Source organism: Triticum aestivum, chromosome 2B (genome assembly GCF_018294505.1).
Source record: "Triticum aestivum cultivar Chinese Spring chromosome 2B, IWGSC CS RefSeq v2.1, whole genome shotgun sequence".
NCBI lineage: Eukaryota > Viridiplantae > Streptophyta > Magnoliopsida > Poales > Poaceae > Triticum > Triticum aestivum.
In genome coordinates, this window is record NC_057798.1 from 539,277,368 (window position 1) to 539,296,276 (window position 18,909).

Consider the following 18,909-nt stretch of genomic DNA (forward strand, 5'->3'; position numbering starts at 1 on the left):
CAACCTGAAGACAATGCTTAGCCCGAAGACAATCCCCCAAATGATGACATTGCTCAGCAAGAGCAAAATCTTCGTCCTACTCTTCCTTGTGTTGCAAATGAAGTACAAATTGAGAAGATGATCGATAGCCTCAATGCACCTGGTCCACTCACTCGTTCAAGAGCCACACAAAGAGCAACACAACTCACCAATTTCTGTGGACATTTTGCATTCAACTCAATCTCAGAACCCAAGAAAGTTACGGAAGCCTTTATGGAACCTGAATGGATTCAAGCAATGCAAGAAGAGCTTCAACAGTTCGAGCTGAATAATGTATGGGAATTGGTCAAGCGTCCTGATCCTCGAAAGCACAATATCATTGGCACCAAATGGATATATCGCAACAAGCAAGATGAGCATGGTCAAATTGTCAGAAACAAGGCTCATCTTGTTGCACAAGGTTACACTCAAGTGGAAGGAATTGACTTCGATGAAACATTTGCTCCGGTGGCAAGACTTGAAGCCATTCGGATACTGCTAGCCTATGAAAATCATCACAATATCCTTCTGTATCAAATGGATGTGAAGAGTGCATTTCTAAATGGAAAAATAGAAGAAGAAGTATATGTAGCACAACCCGCGGGTTTTGAAGATCCAAAACATCCTGATATGGTATACAAGCTCAACAACACACTGTATGGCCTCAAACAAGCCCCTCGTGCTTGGTATGACACGCTCAAAGACTTCCTGAAGAGCAAAGGCTTCAAACCTGGTTCACTAGATCCCACACTCTTCACGAAGACTTATGATGGTGAACTGTTTATGTGTCAAATCTATGTGGATGACATTATCTTTGGCTGCACCAACAAGAAATACAGTGATGAATTTGGTCACATGATGCAAGAGCAATATCAAATGTCCATGATGGACGAGCTGAAGTTCTTTTTGGATCTTCAAATCCGTCAGCAACGCAACGACATCTTCATATCACAAGAAAAATATCTCAAAGATTGCCTGAAGAAGTTTGGAATGCAAGATTGCGAAGGATACATGACGCCAATGCCAACCAAAAGTCATCTGGGTCCCGGCGACAATGGTAAAGAGTTTGATCAAAAGGTATATCGCTCCATGATTGGTTCTTTGCTTTACTTATGTGCATCTAGGCCAGATATAATGCTTAGTGTTTGCATGTGTGCCCGATTCCAAGCGGCACCAAAGGAATCGGATCACTTAGCTGTGAAGCGGATTCTTCGATATTTGGCTTACACCCCAAAACTAGGATTATGGTATCTAAAGGGCTCAGAGTTTGATCTAGTTGGATTATCAGATGCTGACTATGCTGGTAACACGGTTGATCGCAAGTCCACATCAGGCACATGTCACTTTCTAGGATGATCACTTGTCTGTTGGTCTTAGAAGAAGCAGAACTGTGTATCTCTCTCCACTGCTGAATCCGAATACATTGCTGTTGGATCTTGCTGTGCTCAACTTCTCTGGATGAAGCAAACTCTCAAGGACTATTGTATACATCTGAAGAATGTGCCTCTCTACTGCGACAATGAGAGTGCCATCAAGATTGCGAACAACCCAGTACAACACTCGAAGACAAAGCACATTGAGATTCGACATCACTTTCTCAGAGATCATGTTATGAAGGAAGACATTGATATCATTCACGTCAACACTGAAGAGAAATTGGCCGATATCTTCACAAGTTGCGGTGTGAGCTAAATATCTTGGAATCCTCAAATGTCCTGTGAATTGGGCACACATCCTAACACTTATGCATTTTGATGACTTAGATGTGCAACACACAAAGTAACGTATATCTTCAATCAAAGAAGACATACACTCTAAGTGTGAATACATTAATGCGGAATTTGACTTCACAGCGCCACGATAATTGTGCGCCATGTCTGGGTCTAATACTTCCTATACGGTGGGTAACGCCACCACCAAACTTTTGTTATGTTTGCAAAGTCTTCATAATTGATTTGTCTTCATCCCTGACTCGTAGTCAAGTTTATCTTCATCTGGTTAATTTGGACTTAAACTAGTTATATACTACTTGTGTTCTGTCCTCTACAGCATTCACTTATAGTTATGGCTTCGTGTTGAATCTTTTGAACTAAGTGAATGTGATCGGACCCTAACCTATCTATGCTTCTATCTCAACTCTATCTGTCCAAGTCATATGCATTCTATTGAAAACTGTCGATTGTCTTCACTGAGACCTTGTCAGCTGAAGTCAATCTGACAAACATTTATATCTGTTTTTAATGATTTATCCTTTTTGCCTGAAACCCAGAGAATTCGGAACGACCACCCCGACAATCCAGGCGTGCGTGGGAACATGGAACAACTTCCAAGGTGTTGCATGCTTGCCATGTGTCCGTCAGATGTGAACCACCAGGAGCACCTGCGTAATTGCGCTGCCGTCTCTGTCCTTATAAATACCCGTCTCATCTCGGTCAAAAAATTCTTCTTCCTTCTCGCCACCTCTCGCAAACCCTAGCGCCTCCGCTAGCTCTCGACGACACCGACGACGAAGCGCTTAGCTGCCGCGACTTCCTCAATGCCGTCCTCGCCGGCCGCAGACCTCTACTACAAAAAATACACTTCCGTGATGATACGTGTTTGTCACAGTAGGTCGCGTTTTTTGTCATGCATGTACATCCATGAAAAAATTATGATAGAATCAAGATAGTCATACCTGTGTTGTCGTAGAAGTGTTCCATGACATTACCAAAATTATCATCATGGAAGTTTCCACTTCCATCACGATAAATCGCGCGTCACAGAAGTGCTTTCGTCAAGGGTGACCGACACGTGGCATCCATCGTAACGGAACACCGTTAAGCTATCGGGTCGGGTTTTGGATCCGATAACCCGTTAACAGCCCCGACCAATGGGAAGTTTCCATGTGTAAAATTCTTATTGGCCGGACGAAACACGTGTCAGCTCGTCAGTGGGTCAGATAGGCGCCTATGATATGTCGACACATGCCACGGCCCACCACTGGCCCATTTAACTTACAAAGCCGACCCGTTTGACTTGGTCAAAAGTTACTGGGCTGGCCCATGAAAAGCCTGTTAACGGTCTCTTCGCAAATAGCCCATTTTACTGCCCGTTAACTCAAGGCCCATTAGGTCTTGAAGGAAATCAGCCCAACAACATCATGTGGGCCGTCGAATACAACACCAGCTCATTTCACTTTCGGCCCATGTATGGCCCACGACGTCTTTCGGCCCATATGAGGCCTTCGTATCTTTCGGCCCTTTACAGGCCCACGGTGACTCTAGCCCATAATGAACAGTTATTTTCTTTGTACCCGTTAACGGCCCGTGATTTACATGGCCCGTTTCCAGCCTGTGTTAGCTTTCGGCCTATTGACGGCCCATACGTTCTTGGGCTCCATTTCGGCCCTCGATTACTTCCGGCCCGTTACTGCCCTATTCCCCCAATGGGCCAAATTAGGCCCATGGCAAGAGTCGGCCCGTTACTGGCCTGTTAACCTAATGGGCCAAATTTGGCCCATGGCAAGAGTCGGCCCGTTTCTGGCCTGTTCCCCTAATTGGCCAAATTCGGCCCATGGCAAGAGTCGGCCCGTTACTGGCCGGTTACCCTAATGGGCCAAATTGGGCTTGTCGGTGTCAAAACCGGCGGATCTCGGGTAGGGGGTCCCGAACTGTGCGTCTAGGTGGATGGTAACAGGAGACAAGGGACACGATGTTTTTACCCAGGTTCGGGCCCTCTCGGTGGAGGTCAAACCCTACTCCTGCTTGATTGATATTGATGGTATGGGTATTACAAGAGTTGATCTACCACGAGATCGGAGAGGCTAAACCCTAGAAGCTAGCCTATGGTATGATTGTTGTTTGTGCTACGGACTAAAACTCTCCGGTTTATATAGACATCGGAGAGGGCTAGGGTTACACAGAGTCGGTTACAATGGGAGGAGATCTTCATATCGTATCGCCAAGCTTGCCTTCCACGCCAAGGAAAGTCCCTATCCGGACACGGGATGGAGTCTTCAATCTTGTTTCTTCATAGTCCGGGAGTCCGGCCAAAGGTCATAGTCCGGCCATCTGGAGCCCCCCTAATCCAGGACTCCCTCAGTAGCCCCTGAACCAGGCTTCAATGATGACGAGTCCGGCGCGCAAGTTGTCTTCGGCATTTCAAGGCGGGTTCCTCCTCCGAATACTTCATAGAAGATGTTGAACACCAGGGTAGTGTCCGTTTCTACAAAATAATTTCCACATGCCACCATAAAGAGAATAACATTTGCGCCAATCTAATCTGCTGACGTATTCTGTAGCGTGACCTCACGCCACGGCCAGGCTTTTATTCATTTTACCGTTCCACCTCAACGCGTTTAGCGAGGCGGTTTCCTTGGCACGTCTTGTCAAAGCAGAGATTGTGTCCCCTTATTCCGGGATTCTCATCAATACGGGCGTGGGTAACCCAGCGGCGCCATTAACCGCGGCGCTTGGGAGATAAGCGAGTTTTATTAGGCCGGTGGGGGCTCGTAGCTTCGGCCGCCCACATAAGGGGATATGAATCTACCCTTTCCATTCACGCCTTCTTCCTCCTTTGCTTATTTGCCCTTGCGCACTCGAGCTCCAACGCCCAAGCCCACACATCTCGCCTCGACCTACTCCAACCATGTCCGGAGCGGGAGGCAAGTGGATGGCCTCCTCCGTCACGGAGGGGCACATCAAAAGGTTGCGGAAAGCCGGATACCTGCACAACGACATTGCGCAACGGCTTCCAGACGAGGGGCAGCTCATCCCCACCCCTGGGCCCCATGAGAGGGTTGTATTTCTTCCCCATTTCCTCCGCGGACTGGGCTTTCCTCTTCACCCATTCGTCCGGGGGCTCATGTTCTATTATGGCCTGGACTTCCATGATCTGGCCCCGAACTTCATCCTGAACATCTCGGCGTTCATTGTCGTGTGCGAGGCCTTCCTCCGCATCCAGCCTCACTTTGGCCTATGGCTAAAGATCTTCAGCGTCATGCCGAAGGTCGTGGGCAGACGCCAAGCGGAGTGCGGAGGCGCCATGGTGGGCAAGATGCCCAATGTCACATGGCTCGAGGGCGCCTTCGTAGAGACCGTCAAAGGGTAGCAATCGGGGTGGTTCTATATCACCGAGCCGCGTGACCCTGAATGGGCAGCGGCCCCCGAATTCCTATCTGGCATTCCCACACGGCTCACGTCTTGGAAAGAGACGAGCCTGTTGTGGGGTAATTCGGCAGAAGTGACCACCCTTCAAACCTGCATCAAAGACCTGATTAGCAGGAAGGTTAAACTTGTCACCGTAGTCCAGGTCATGCTCTTCCCCGGATTCTCCCGTGTCAACGACGGGCTTTCAACTTGTGGGAGTTCAACCCGGCCAAGTACCAGACTCTATCCCGGCTCTTCGACACAAAGCACAAGGATGCATGGAAGGTGCTATTCAAGAGCTCCAGGTCCCGCCTCCCATCACCGAGGATCGCGGATTCTGCGCCAAGCGCCAAGCCAGTGCGGTGAGCTAATCTTCCCATTACGGGGCATCTGTTTTCCATGGATCTAAACCCCCATCCCTTTCACAGGACTGGCAGAAGAGGGCCGGACTGATCAGCTGTCCGGCTCTTTTGCTCGAAGACCCAGCGAACGCTCGTTTAACGAAGTTGCTGGTTCCGGCACCTCACGTGGTTCCGGAGAAGAAGACCAAGAAGAAGGCCACGGGGACTCGAAAGAGCTCCCGACGCCTGGTGGTGTCGGATTCATCGCCCGACGACCTCGACGCACCTTCCGCCTCAGAAGACGAGGAGGAGGAAGAAGAAGAAGAAGTCTATCCCCCTCCAACGGGGGATGGAAAGAAAAGGAAGGCCGCCCCAACTGGGGAGGCCGGAGGGTCCAAGAAGGGGAAAACCCTTCTGCCGGACTGCGCCTCCGATGCCGAAGATGGCAGGGAGGAATGGCCATCCAGGGTCAAGCCCCTGGCAAAATTGTAAGTGTCCGGGTACCCGAATAACTTATGGCGTTCCTCTATTATTTGGCACTTTCTGACGCTGAATTCAATCATGCAGTCCGCCCAGAGCTCATCTCGACGATTCGTTGAACGGCTCCCTAAATCCGTCGGATGTGAATAGCACTTCACTTCCGACGGCCTCCTCCCCGCTTCCTGCGGACGACGCCGAGGTGGAGTCCCAAAAGGGTCTGAACCAGGAGGAGGTGGTCCTGGAGGCGCCCCAAGGCGACCTCCCGGACTCCAGGCCCAAAGGGGGCGAAGCCCCAGAGGGATCTAAGTCCGGCCCTGGGCCGGACACTGCTCCGGAACCGCCAACGGTTCCAGAGTCCGACAGGTGGCGCCTTCATAAGAAGGGCAAGCCTACACCGCCAGCGACCTTCGTCCATCCGGAGGCGCCGGACAACTTGCTGGAGGCGCTCAACGGCGGCACCATCAACGAAGAACACCGCATTGTTATGAGTGCGGTGATTCAAAAGGTTTAGTCCGCCAAGAGCGGGCTCGCCGAAGCCTGTACAAGTCTGTTAACAGGCTTTGAGGTATGTGTTCAAAACATATAAAAATGTTACCGCATAGACAGTAGCCCCTGATGCTCAGTTCGGCGTTCGGAAAAGAAAAGCCGAGCTGAGGATCTAACAAGATATACACAGGAGTCTAATAAAAATATGTCGATATGGGAATGCAGGCTGCGCTGCTGACCTCTGCCGCACTGACTGCGGAGGTCAATGCATTGAAAGGAAGCCTCGAGCGGTCCGAGAACGAGCTCGGCCGTGCCAAGAAGCAGCTCGAGGACAAGGAGGGTATGTAATACCGTATATAAATGTATATAGAAATACTTGGTTGCAAATAATGACAGGACCAACTTAAATGTTGCAGGGGCCACGGTCGAGGTGGCGACCCTGAAGGAGGCGGTCTCCAAGGCCGAAAACAGTGTGGCCCTGGAGCGCGCCGAGCGAGAGAAGCAGGAGGCGTGGGTGGCGGAGGTGCGGCAAGAGCTCCAGGCTCTCATGGAAAAACACGAGAGTTTGGAGCGTGACTCGAAGACTCAGGAGTCCGAGCTTGCATTAGAGCTTGAGAGTGCCAAAAATGCTAAGGCCGTAGCCCAGAAGGCCCTCCAGGAGATCGAGGCGATGAAGAAAATAGCGGCGGCTAAGGCATTTTTTATGCAAAGCAAGAATATAAAAGTTAATTATCTACTACTTACCCGAATCCGGAGCTCTGCAGGAGCGTTCGCCGATCTGCCCCGTAGTGTGTCTGGTGCCGCCGCATACTACCGAGCCGAAGAGGGGAGCTCGACGAAAAAAGCGTTCTGGTGTCAGTATGCTGAGGCCGAACATCCGGTGCCCCTGAGCGACCAGCTGAAGCAGCTGGTCGAGCTACACAAGGTGGCCGAACAGGCCATGAGAGGCCTCATAGTTCGGCTGTGGCCTGGCGAGGCCATGCCTGGGAGCTACTTCGGCCTGGTGCGGCGGCTGGTGGACGTGTGTCCGTGGATTGAAGTCATCAAGCTCTCCGTCTGTATTGAAGGTGCTCGTTGGGCCCTTGCCCGTGCTAAAGTGCACTGGGGCAAGCTGGACGCGGAGAAGCTTTTGACGGATGCGCCACCGCCGGGCAAGGAGTATCGTACGCCCGAGATGTATTATAAGGGCGTCCTGAAGGGTGCCCGCCTTATAGCAGAAGAGTGCTCCAAAGATGTAATTTTTGAGTAGACTCGCATTTGTTATCATGTACGCTGAAAACTTTGTTCATATGCGCTAAGCAATGCTTGTTAATTTAAAATATTACCTTCTATGCGGACGTTTATCAAATCTGAGAGATGCAAGTCGTCGGCTTCGACCCCCATGCCACGAGTGCTGGGGTGTTCGGGATAAACCTGAGCGCTCTTGTTCCCATTCTTGGGTCCATCTAGGGAGGCGCTCAGCACAACGAACCAGGCCGTCGGACTTATAATGCTTTGTCACTCTCACTTAGCCATAGAATTCTATAATTTTAAATGTCGGTGAAGCCCCTAGTATTCGGAAGACCGAGTTCGGGGCGCTATCCACGCCTGGGCCGGATAAGTCCGGTTCCTCGCTCTAAGCGGCATAAGTCTTTAAGGACTCAAAAAACCTCGCGAACAGCGACCGGTCTCTCGCACTATCATGACGGTCAGTTTTAGCTTTCTCTACTGAGGTGTTAACCCAGCTCAACTGGGGCACAATCGCAGTAGTTCTCCCAGCGCTACCTTAGCCAACGTTGCGGAACGTAAGGTACCAAAACATGGGAGCCGGGCAAACCCAACTATTGACCAAAGACATGATTCGGAGCCGATGCGTATAGTGCTATAAGTTCGGGGTGCCGCACTCATAAGAGTGTTCGGTCTTCTCACACCATGTTGTGGGGTGCTATAGCCCTGGTGTATTGGCCATACCAAAGTGTACGATTGCGTACTGTCATGACTGAACATATTTGTATAAAAAATAGATGAATACAATAATAGATAAGACTTATGTATTGTTTATTAAAAAAGAGCTGGTATGAAAGCAGAACGATACAAATACTGCGATAAGCAAGGGATGGGATTATTTGACATGTCCCCCTCCAGGGGCAAGCTGCATTAATTTAAGCAAAACGGGTATTTAGCTCTTTATAGAGACCACCTGGACATATGACACAGCTTGTTCGCGCCCTGGCTGTTGCATCGTGTGTTCAGCGAGTTTGTTGCCGGACAGGCCTTCCGAATAGTTGGGTCCTAAAAGTATACAAAAATAGAAAACGGCGGAATAGGGAGCCCCTAAGTGCAGTTGAGCCGCATTCTAGGCGTGCCATAGTTATGCCCCTCCCCTTATGCCCATGGTATTTTCAAAGCGTAATTATGTACGCGTGGTACCGATAGCACCATCTGACGAGGGCTGGGGTTGGGGCCGCACTGCTATGCTCGCTCGGATCGTGCCAGCCGGCTCTGTTGTAGGTTGCTTCGGGCGTGCTTGACGTTGTCCGGACGTTTAATGCCCGGATTGGAGAGCTGCCTCGAGAGGCTGCTCTGTACTTCCGCCGCCAGGGTTGCTGTGTGCTCCTCCATTCGGAGAGAGCGTTCGGTGTTTCCATTTACCGTGATGACTCCGTGAGGTCTTGGCATCTTGAGCTTGAGATATGCGTAGTGCGGCACCGCATTGACCTTTGCAAATGCGGTTCATCCGAGTAGGGCATGATAGCCACTGCGGAATGGGACTATGTCGAAGATTAACTCTTCGCTTCGGTAATTATCCGGGGATCCGAAGACCACTTCGAGTGTAACCGAGCCTGTACAGCTGGCCTCTACACCCGGTATGACACCTCTAAAGGTTGTCTTTGTGGGTTTGATCCTTGAGGGATCTATACCCGTTTTTCGCACTGTATCCTGATAAAGCAGGTTCAGGCTGCTGCCGCCATCCATGAGGACTCTGGTGAGGTGAAATCCATCAATGATTGGGTCTAGGACCAATGCAGCGAATCCGCCGTGACGGATGCTAGTGGGGTGGTCCCTTCGATCGAATGTGATCAGGAAGGAGGACCATGGGTTGAACTTTGGGGCGACTGGCTCCAACGCATAGACGTCCTTGAGAGCACGCTTCCGCTCCCTCTTGGGGATGTGGGTTGCATATATCATGTTCACCGTCCGCACTTGCGGGGGGAATCCCTTCTGTCCTCTGTTGTTCGGCGGCGGGGGCTCCTCCTCGTCATCGCTACGTAGCCCCTTGTCTCTGGTTTTGGCACTTAACTTGCCTACCTGCTTGAACACCCAACACTCCCTGTTGGTGTGGTTTGCTGGTTGTTCGGGGGTGCCGTGTATCTGGCACGAGCGGTCGAGTATCTGGTCTAAGTTGGATGGGCCCAGAGGGTTTCTTTTGAATGGCTTTTTCCGCTGACCGGGTTTAGACTTAATCCGGCGTTGACTGCCGTATCCTCAGTATTGTCGCTATTAATGCGACGCTTGTGCTTGTTGCGACGTGACCTGCCATTGTTGTCCTTGGTATCCGAATTACCAGGGCTCTTGGTTATGTTATTGCTGCGAGCTAGCCAGTTGTCTTCGCCCGCGCAGAAGCGGGTCATGAGTGTCGTGATGGCTGCCATAGATTTCGGCTTTTCCTGTCCTAGGTGCCGGGCAAGCCATTTGTCTCGGATGTTGTGCCTGAAGGCAGCAAGGGCCTCGGCATCCGGACAGTCGACTATTTGATTTTTCTTGGTTAGGAACCGTGTCCAGAATTGCCTGGCCAATTCCTCTGGCTGCTGGATTGTGTGGCTTAGGTCATCGGCGTCTGGTGGTCGCACGTAAGTGCGCTCGAAGTTGTCAAGGAATGCGGACTCCAGGTCCTCCCAGCAACTAATTGACTCTGCTGGCAGGCTGTTAAGCCAATGTCGAGCTGGTCCTTTAAGCTTGAGCGGGAGGTATTTGATGGCGTGTAGATCATCACCACGGGCCATATGGATATGAAGGAGGTAATCCTCGATCCATACCGCAGGATCAGTTGTGCCGTCATATGATTCAATGTTTACGGGTTTGAAACCCTCGGGGATTTGATGATCCATTACTTTGTTTGTGAAGCATAGTGGGTGTGCGGCACCCCTATACTGGGCTATATCGTCATATGAGCTTGGTCTGTTGTATTCGGCCCGGCCGTATTTATCGTATCCAGTGTGACGGTTATTATCACATGATGTGGGGCGCCCACGCGATCCATAGGTCGATCTTGTTTGCCTTGCCCTGTCCTCCAGTATGTCTCACAGGTCTGTTGCGTCTCCCCGTGCTTTGGTGTGTTTTGAGCGGTGCCGGGGTGCGGCTTGGTTCGAGGGCCTGAAGGCCTCTCTGTCGCGGCCACGGGGTGGCCGATCGGGTGCATCGTACGCTGGTAATGTAGGTTTAGTTGCTTCCTCCTCAAGTTGGGGTAGCAGCCTGCGCTTTGGGTAGCTCTTGGAGGGGCGCTCGAGTTTATACTCTTCGGCCGCCAGGACTTCGGTCCATCTGTCGGCTAGCAAGTCTTGGTCAGCTCTAAGCTGCTGCTGTTTTTTCTTGAGGCTGCGTGCCGTGGCCGTAAGCCTGCGTTTGAAACGCTCTTGTTCGACGGGATCCTCTCGCACGACGAATTCGTCGTCGTCGAGGCTTGCCTCGTCTTCGGAGGGAGGCATATAGTTGTCGTCCTCAACCTCTCTGTCGGCCGCTCTCTCATGAGGGCTGGCTCCTTCGTCCTCCTGCACTGAATCCTGCTGGAGGGGGTTATCTTCGGCACTGTCCGGCGTGTTGTTATCTCCGGTTCCGGATTCGTTGTTTTTGCTTTGGCGGGATTTAGAGCGGCGCCACTAACGTCGGCGCTTGGGTTGCTTCTTGGAGGGGTCATCCTCCGTTTGTTCCTCGCCATCCCCTGCTTTGGGGGTGTCCACCATGTATATGTCATATGACGAGGTGGCTTTCCAGTTCCCTATAGGTGCTGGTTCTTGGTCGTCTCCTTCATCGGCGTCCATACCGTCGATGTCTTCGGAGTCAAAGTCGAGCATGTCGGTTAAATCGTCGACAGTGACTACAAAGTGGGTGGTGGGTGGGTTTCAAATTTCTTCGTCGCCCGTATCCCAACCTTGCTGACCAGTGTACGGCCAGGGCTCTCCTAACAAAGAGAGAGACTTTAGGGAGTTAAGGATATCGCCAAAGGGCGAGTGCTGAAAGACGTCCGCGGCGGTGAACTCCATGATCGGAGCCAAATCGGGTTCGATCGGAAGGGGTGCGGAAGATTCGGAGTCCGGAACGGAGTCCGGCACCTTGGAGTCACGGGCCTTGCAAAGGACTAGGCTGGTATTTGGCTCTATCGCCGTAGATATTGCGGCTCCTGGGGCGGCGTCCAACCGTTCGTCCCTGGTTAGCGCAGTCGGCTCCGAGCTACTAGTCGGAGCAGACTCCTGAGCGGCACCTCGGGCGCTGTCCAGTGGCAGAGCTAGATCATGCCCATCGAGACAGTGCGGCGCGCTCGGCCGTGGCTCAAATCCGTCGAAGATCAAGTCCCCGCGAATGTTGGCCGTGTAGTTTAGGCTTCCAAACCTGACCTGATGTCCAGGGGTGTAGCTTTCGATCTGCTCCAGATGGCCAAACGAGTTGGCCCGCAGTGCAAAGCCGCCGAATACGAAGATCTGACCGGGGAGAAAAGTCTCACCCTGGACCATGTCGTGGTTGATGATCGAAGAAGCCATCGGGCCTAAAGGCGACGACACAGAGGAACTCTCAATGAAAGCACCAATGTCGGTGTCAAAACCGGCGGATCTCGGGTAGGGGGTCCTGAACTGTGCGTCTAGGCGGATGGTAACAGGAGACAAGGGACACGATGTTTTTACCTAGGTTTGGGCCCTCTCAGTGGAGGTAAAACCCTACTCCTGCTTGATTTATATTGATGGTATGGGTATTACAAGAGTTGATCTACCACGAGATCGGAGAGGCTAAACCCTAGAAGCTAGCCTATGGTCTGATTGTTGTTCGTGCTACGGACTAAAACTCTCCGGTTTATATAGACACCGGAGAGGGCTAGGGTTACACAGAGTCGGTTACAATCGGAGGAGATCTTCATATCGTATCGCCAAGCTTGCCTTCCACGCCAAGGAAAGTCCCTATCCAAACACGGGACAGAGTCTTCAATCTTGTATCTTCATAGTCCGGGAGTCCGGCCAAAGGTCATAGTCCGGCCATCCGAACACCCCCTAATCCAGGACTCCCTCAAGGCTCATGGCAAGAGTCGACCCGTTTGTGGCTTGTTAACCCGTTGCGCCGTTTCCAGCCCGTCCTATGGTGTGGCCCATTAACGGCCCGTTACCTTGCTTGGCCGATACCAATTACGCCCGTTTACGGCCCATGTAGACCCATTTATCCGAAGGCCCGAGGATGACTGATTCTACGACCCTGCTGGAGGCCCATTTATCGACGGCCCGTAGGAGACCCATGGATCCTACGGCCCGTATATGGCCCATGGTAGTTGCGGCCACTAGCAAACCAGGGAAAAAGAAGACTAGGAAATAAATAAGGCCGAAACTAACGCTAGGCTATTAAGGCGATTGCACAAATTACATCCACTCGGCATCAAAGATCGCCACCAGTGCAAACATAGGGAACACCCTACACTATACAAAAATGGCTTGCTGTTTTCTTCAGCCGGTGGCTGCACGTTAAGAATAAATTTTGTATCGCACCAAAACAAATTACAACTATATAACAAAAGGAAGGTTGGCATAAAACTTAACAGTCTAGCAGATAAATGCACCACCAGAAGTTCAGAAGCTCAACTCATTTGACCTGACTGTTACATTTTCATGTTGTATTGTCCGATGGAGCACCATAACCCTCGCCTTCATTTCCCCTAGGCTCCTGAACAACATAGGAAATGTCTGATAGTCTGGTTTCAAAACCATGCATATCTTGACAACATCGAACAATGTCTCTCCTTGTTTCACAAAGGGTCTCTATTAGGGAATGGACTTGTGTCTTGAGCGCAGATACAACATTGCTTTGAGCTTGCATATCTTGATGATGAGGCAGTTTGGACGATATGCCTTAAGAACCAACCCAGTATTACGCAGGAACGTGCTTTTGGCACTGTTAGTGGACAGGTACTGACCCACTGCAGCAAGAGCTAACATTGCGGTTATAGTTGCCTCGCCACCTTCAGAAGGTGGCAGTTCCACCATTTTTTCCATAGCTTGCTGAAAAGTTGAGGTTTTACATTAGTAGTACCAGAACAGAAGATATTAAGGAGGCAGCAAAACCAAACAAAATAGCTTGGGTCTATATACAGAACTTATTCTGGTGAACCCATGTAAAATATTAGTTGTATTTTATTGCAAAGTACATAGTAAAACCAGGTTCCAAACATATGACCATGTACCATCGCTAATGTATTGTCTATTTCTTCACATTGTATTGAGGGCTAAGGATAAAGAGACGAAGTTTATAATATGATAAGCATAGTATGACATCATTCATATCACAAAACAACTCAGAACAGACAAACAGGCAATTGTAATGTTGTGTGGGCAAGTCCAGCACGGATCTAGATTACGGGTCAAGATCAAAGGAACATCACTCCTCTCTTTTAAACCTTGTAAGGTGCAATGATACGCTAAGACAATTGTGTATAAAATTGAAAAGAGTAATAGACATTGGCTGCAAACCATGAAGTTCAAGGCACAAGTCAAAGTAAGTAGTAGTTAAAAGGCATGAGGATTGTGGACTTACAACAGCGGCTTTGACTGGTGTAGTCATGCCCTTCTTCTTGCTGGTGTGACAGTCCTTGAAGATTTCCATAGCATTTGGTTCAGGTACTTTTTGGTCCTTGCGGGCTTTCCTCTGCATTTCGAACAAGTCAATATAGATCCGATGATATGGTACAGCGAAAAGAGTGAAACAATAGCTAATTACAAGAGCCTTGCAGTGTGCAATATAGCTATGAGATCCTGTCGTCTGTTGGAATTTCACTTTCATACGGTTGGCCTTGTTCTTTGAACAGTTCACCTACAAGAAGATAGATTTGTGTGGCACATGCATAAATAGGACTTCAACATGTGATCTGATCACATATATATAATGTACCTGATACTTCGGATCAGACCAGTGTTTAACAAGGCCCCTCTAGTCTTCATCCGATATATTTTCGACTGGAGATGTTTGGGAAAGTTCACTGTTAGCCTTGCCTTCAAAGTGAGTTTTCCTCAAGTTATACCGATAGTGTTGCAGAGCAGACTTGAAAACATGGGTGCAAGCTTGTCTGGTTGCATCATCTTGGCTATCCAACTTGAACCTCATCTGTTGAAAATTATGGGAGTCTCATTATCAGCAACCTAGAAAGTATGGGACAGAGCAAGACGATATTACTAGTTTCCATACATAACCATACTTACAGATAAATGGTCGCGGAAGGTGTTGAACTGGGTTTCGTCTTTGTCATTCCTGTACTGAATCCATGTTGGGAGGATACGTACATGACACCTAACGACAACCGCTGCCTCTGATACTAACCTGGCTGACTCTGTAGCATCACGTGGCCTTTTTAAACCTGCCTCAAAATGGATATCCATTCTTCCTCCTCTAAATTTAGTTAACCTATCTAGCATTATCCCTGATGTTTGTTTCCTCTTGCTCCTAGGTGCTAGTCCAACAACGAACATAGGAAGTATTAGTGTTCATCAAACTATGAGACTACATATAAAGAAGCATGCAACTGTAACTTGACTCCAGCAACTACCTTCTTGTTGTTGAAGCTCACAAGGTTCATCTGATATTGCCAACTCGTCTTGTGTCAAGAGTGCTTGGGAAGTAGTGTCAGGTGGCAAGGGAGCTTGGGAACATGCTGCTAGCTTAGTTGACGCACGAGTAAGTCGTGCAGCTGGTAGTACTGTGGTAGGTGTTGCAAGAACTAGGGCTGTCTCTGCTTGTTTGGTGACAGCTATTTGTATCTATTTGGATTTTTTTGCAACTCGTGTAGCATGGGATGGCGTGTTTGTAGAATTTTCCGCTAGACTTTGACCTTCTATTGCACCATCAGTACAAGCAGAATCTGCAGGATTCATCCGCTTCTATTTCCCTACCATTCTGTGTTTCTTCCTCTTTCTGTGTGCCATGTTAAGTCAAGCCGACAAGAAAAACGAATAACAATTTAGTTCTTCAGAACAAATTGTTGTGTGATGTAGACAAACTAAACTTTGATGTTAGACAACCACATGATAGGAGGATGTAATATGTATGAAAAACAGGATGGAAGAGATAACCAGAACTATGATGTGTAAACTAAGAAGAAGACATTTCACCAAATTAGAAGCAATGGAATGGAAGGTAGACACCATATGAAAGATGCTACAAATATTGCTCTGCCAAGTTAACAGTGTCTCATCATAAATGGCATTTAAACAAATGTGAAGCAGTACAAGAAATAAATCATATGTAAGATGCAAACAACATCACACTACCATGTTAGAGGTCTCTTGTCATTAGTGCCATTTCATATTCACAACATTGCATATTTACAGCTTATGATGTGTAAACTAAGGAGAAGGCATTTCAACAAATTAGAAGCAATGAAAGCTAGACACCATATGAAAGATGCAACGAATATCACTCTACCAAGTTAAAACTGTCTCGTCATAAGTGCCATTTCAACAAATTAGTAGTACAAGCTAGAAAAGAATGTGAGATGTAACATATATCACACTCTGAAGTCAAACGTGTCTTATGATAAGTGATTGTTGCAGGTTACACAACAGTAGTAATTTGATGTAAGAACATGGTGTGATAGACAGATATTGTATGTTCTAAAAACATGAACACGTGTCTTATTCAAGTATAATGTGTAAAGTAAGCAGATGGAATTCAACAAAATTAGAAGCAATACAAGCTAGACATCACACATAACATGCAACCACATATAACAGTGCCAAGTTAGAGGGAGCACCGGTGATGCTGCACTAGGGGAGACGTGCTCATCATAAACACAGCTTTGTTGAGTATCTATGCATGTGTTTTCTTGGAAATCATCTTGGGGGTGTGGAGGAGTAGAAACTGTAGAGGCCCTCCGTTCAGAAGGAGCACCTTTATCCGCTGCCTTGCTAACTTCCTTCCGCTTTATTGATTTTGAATTGTCAAGTAAAACCGACAAGAAAAAAGCAATAAAATTCTCTCTTTAGAACTCATTCATGCATGATACTGACAATCACTACTTTGATGTAATGCAAACACATGATACCAGGATGGAATATGTACGAAAAATAGGACGGCATGGCATGTTCACAACTGTTTGTGTAAACTAAGCAGAAACCATTCCAGCAAATAAGAAGCAATGCAAGCTAGACACCACATGAAAGATGCAACCAATATGACTCTGCCAAGTTAAAAGTGTCCCATCATAAATGGAATTTCAACAAATTAGAAGCAGAGCATGCTATAAATCATATGAAAGATGCAACTAATATCGCACTTCATATACTAAAGGTGTCTCGTCATATTGATTGATGCGGGATACAAAAAAAAACAATAGTTTTATGTAAGGACATGCTTAATAGATAGATGTACTATGTACTAAATACAGGAAGGCATGTCACATTAACAGGTATAATGTATAAGCTAAGCAGACTAGCACATGCAGTTTAACCAGATTGGAAGAATTACAATCTAGACACCATATGCAACATGCAACCACATATCATGCTGCCAAGTTAGAGCAAGCACTTGCGATGCTAGTGTAGGGGAAATGCTGTAATCAACTACAGAGCTATGTTCACTATCTTCATCTAGCATTTCTGTTTCTTGAGAATCATGTCGGGCTGCATTCTTTAAATGAGGAGTAGTCCCCTTGCCTGCCTGCCTCGTCATAAGTGATTGATGAGGGATACACAAGAACATTAGTTTGATGTAAGAACATGGTTAGTACACAGATGTACTAGTATGTACCAAAAACAAAAAGGCATGTCATATTCAAAGGTATAATGTGTAAGCTAAGCAGATGCAATTTAACCAAATTGGAAGCAATACAAGCTAGACATCCGGCTGGAGTGGTGAGCATGATCATCTAGGACCTCAAAGCCTGGTGGGAAGCGGGTCGCTTCGCCACCATCGCAACTTTTTAGTTGGCTTCCAGGTGGTGCCTATCTTTGCTGGGCTTGTCACTGGCTCAGCCAGTGCCCTGACTAGCTATTTGTCTCACGGGATGGTGGTTCATGTAAAAAATATCTTTCCTTATCAGACCGACTTCGGCCTTTCGAATACAAGCTAGACACCATATGGAACATGCAACCACATATGACACCGCGAAGTTAAAGCAAGCACCTGGGATGGTGGTTCATTGCGAGCGAGGTCATCAACTCCAGAGCTATGTTTACCGTCTCTATCTGCTGACACTGCACCCTTTATAGCGTTGTAGTGTGTCGTGCATACCCGCGAAGAAAGCTGGCACGACTTCTCTCTTTTCTTTGCTGCTTCTCTTTCGGCAGACTCTGAAATACCCTTGCATAAAAACACAATAGTGAGAGTACGGGTGAAGTGTGTGCAGAACTAGTGCACTGTAAAAGTAGCAGATAGCAGGTGGCTGAAAAATAAATGACGGGAGACATATGATAGCTCTACAACATTGCATGGCAAACAAAATTAGATTCTACTCCATATGATTTTGTAATATATGAGCACAGGAAATGCAGGTACTCCTCCAGCACACCACCACATGTGGTCATATCTAAGATAATAGTCGACTGAAAATAAATAGGTCAGTCGATTTTTTTAATGAACCGTCCGATCTATAAGGAACAGGAAGATGGCCTTCGTCTACCTCCCGCCAGTCACTGTTGATGATCTTTCTCGAACCGCCAGCGACCACCAGCCCAGACCCCTGCCTCCGCCGCCCTGCCCTCCCCTCGACCTCACACCACCGCCGTGCTTGGCAGCGCCCCCAGGCCATCCCTTTAATCCCGGCCGACCTCCAGTCTCCAGATTGGGCGCCAGTAGATCTAGGCCGCACACGCCCCTAAGATAAACACCAAGGCGTTGCTTCCTCGATGTAATAGGCGTACTAGCGCCTGTTACGCTGGGGAATGCTTCAATTAATTGGGAATCAACTGGCCAAAAATTGAAATTCAGGGGGGCGACGGAGCTCTAGCTAAGGTAACATAGTATATGAGGAGAAACCTTGTGCATCGTGTGTTACTAGGAACATCTAGTATAAAGAAGAAGCGGTCAACTAGTGTCTTCTGTGGGATGAATACCGTGCAAGCAGACACATAAGATTTGCACGAATAAGGGAAGAGGAGTACCCGTATCAGTTGCCAGTGTGGTGTCGATATGTCGCAGCGATCTTCTTGTTTTTCCCGGGGGAACCGATGTTTTGGAGAGCCGTTGTTCCTTGGACAAACCCATTGCCAAATTGTTGACTGTGTTGCCGTGGCCATATA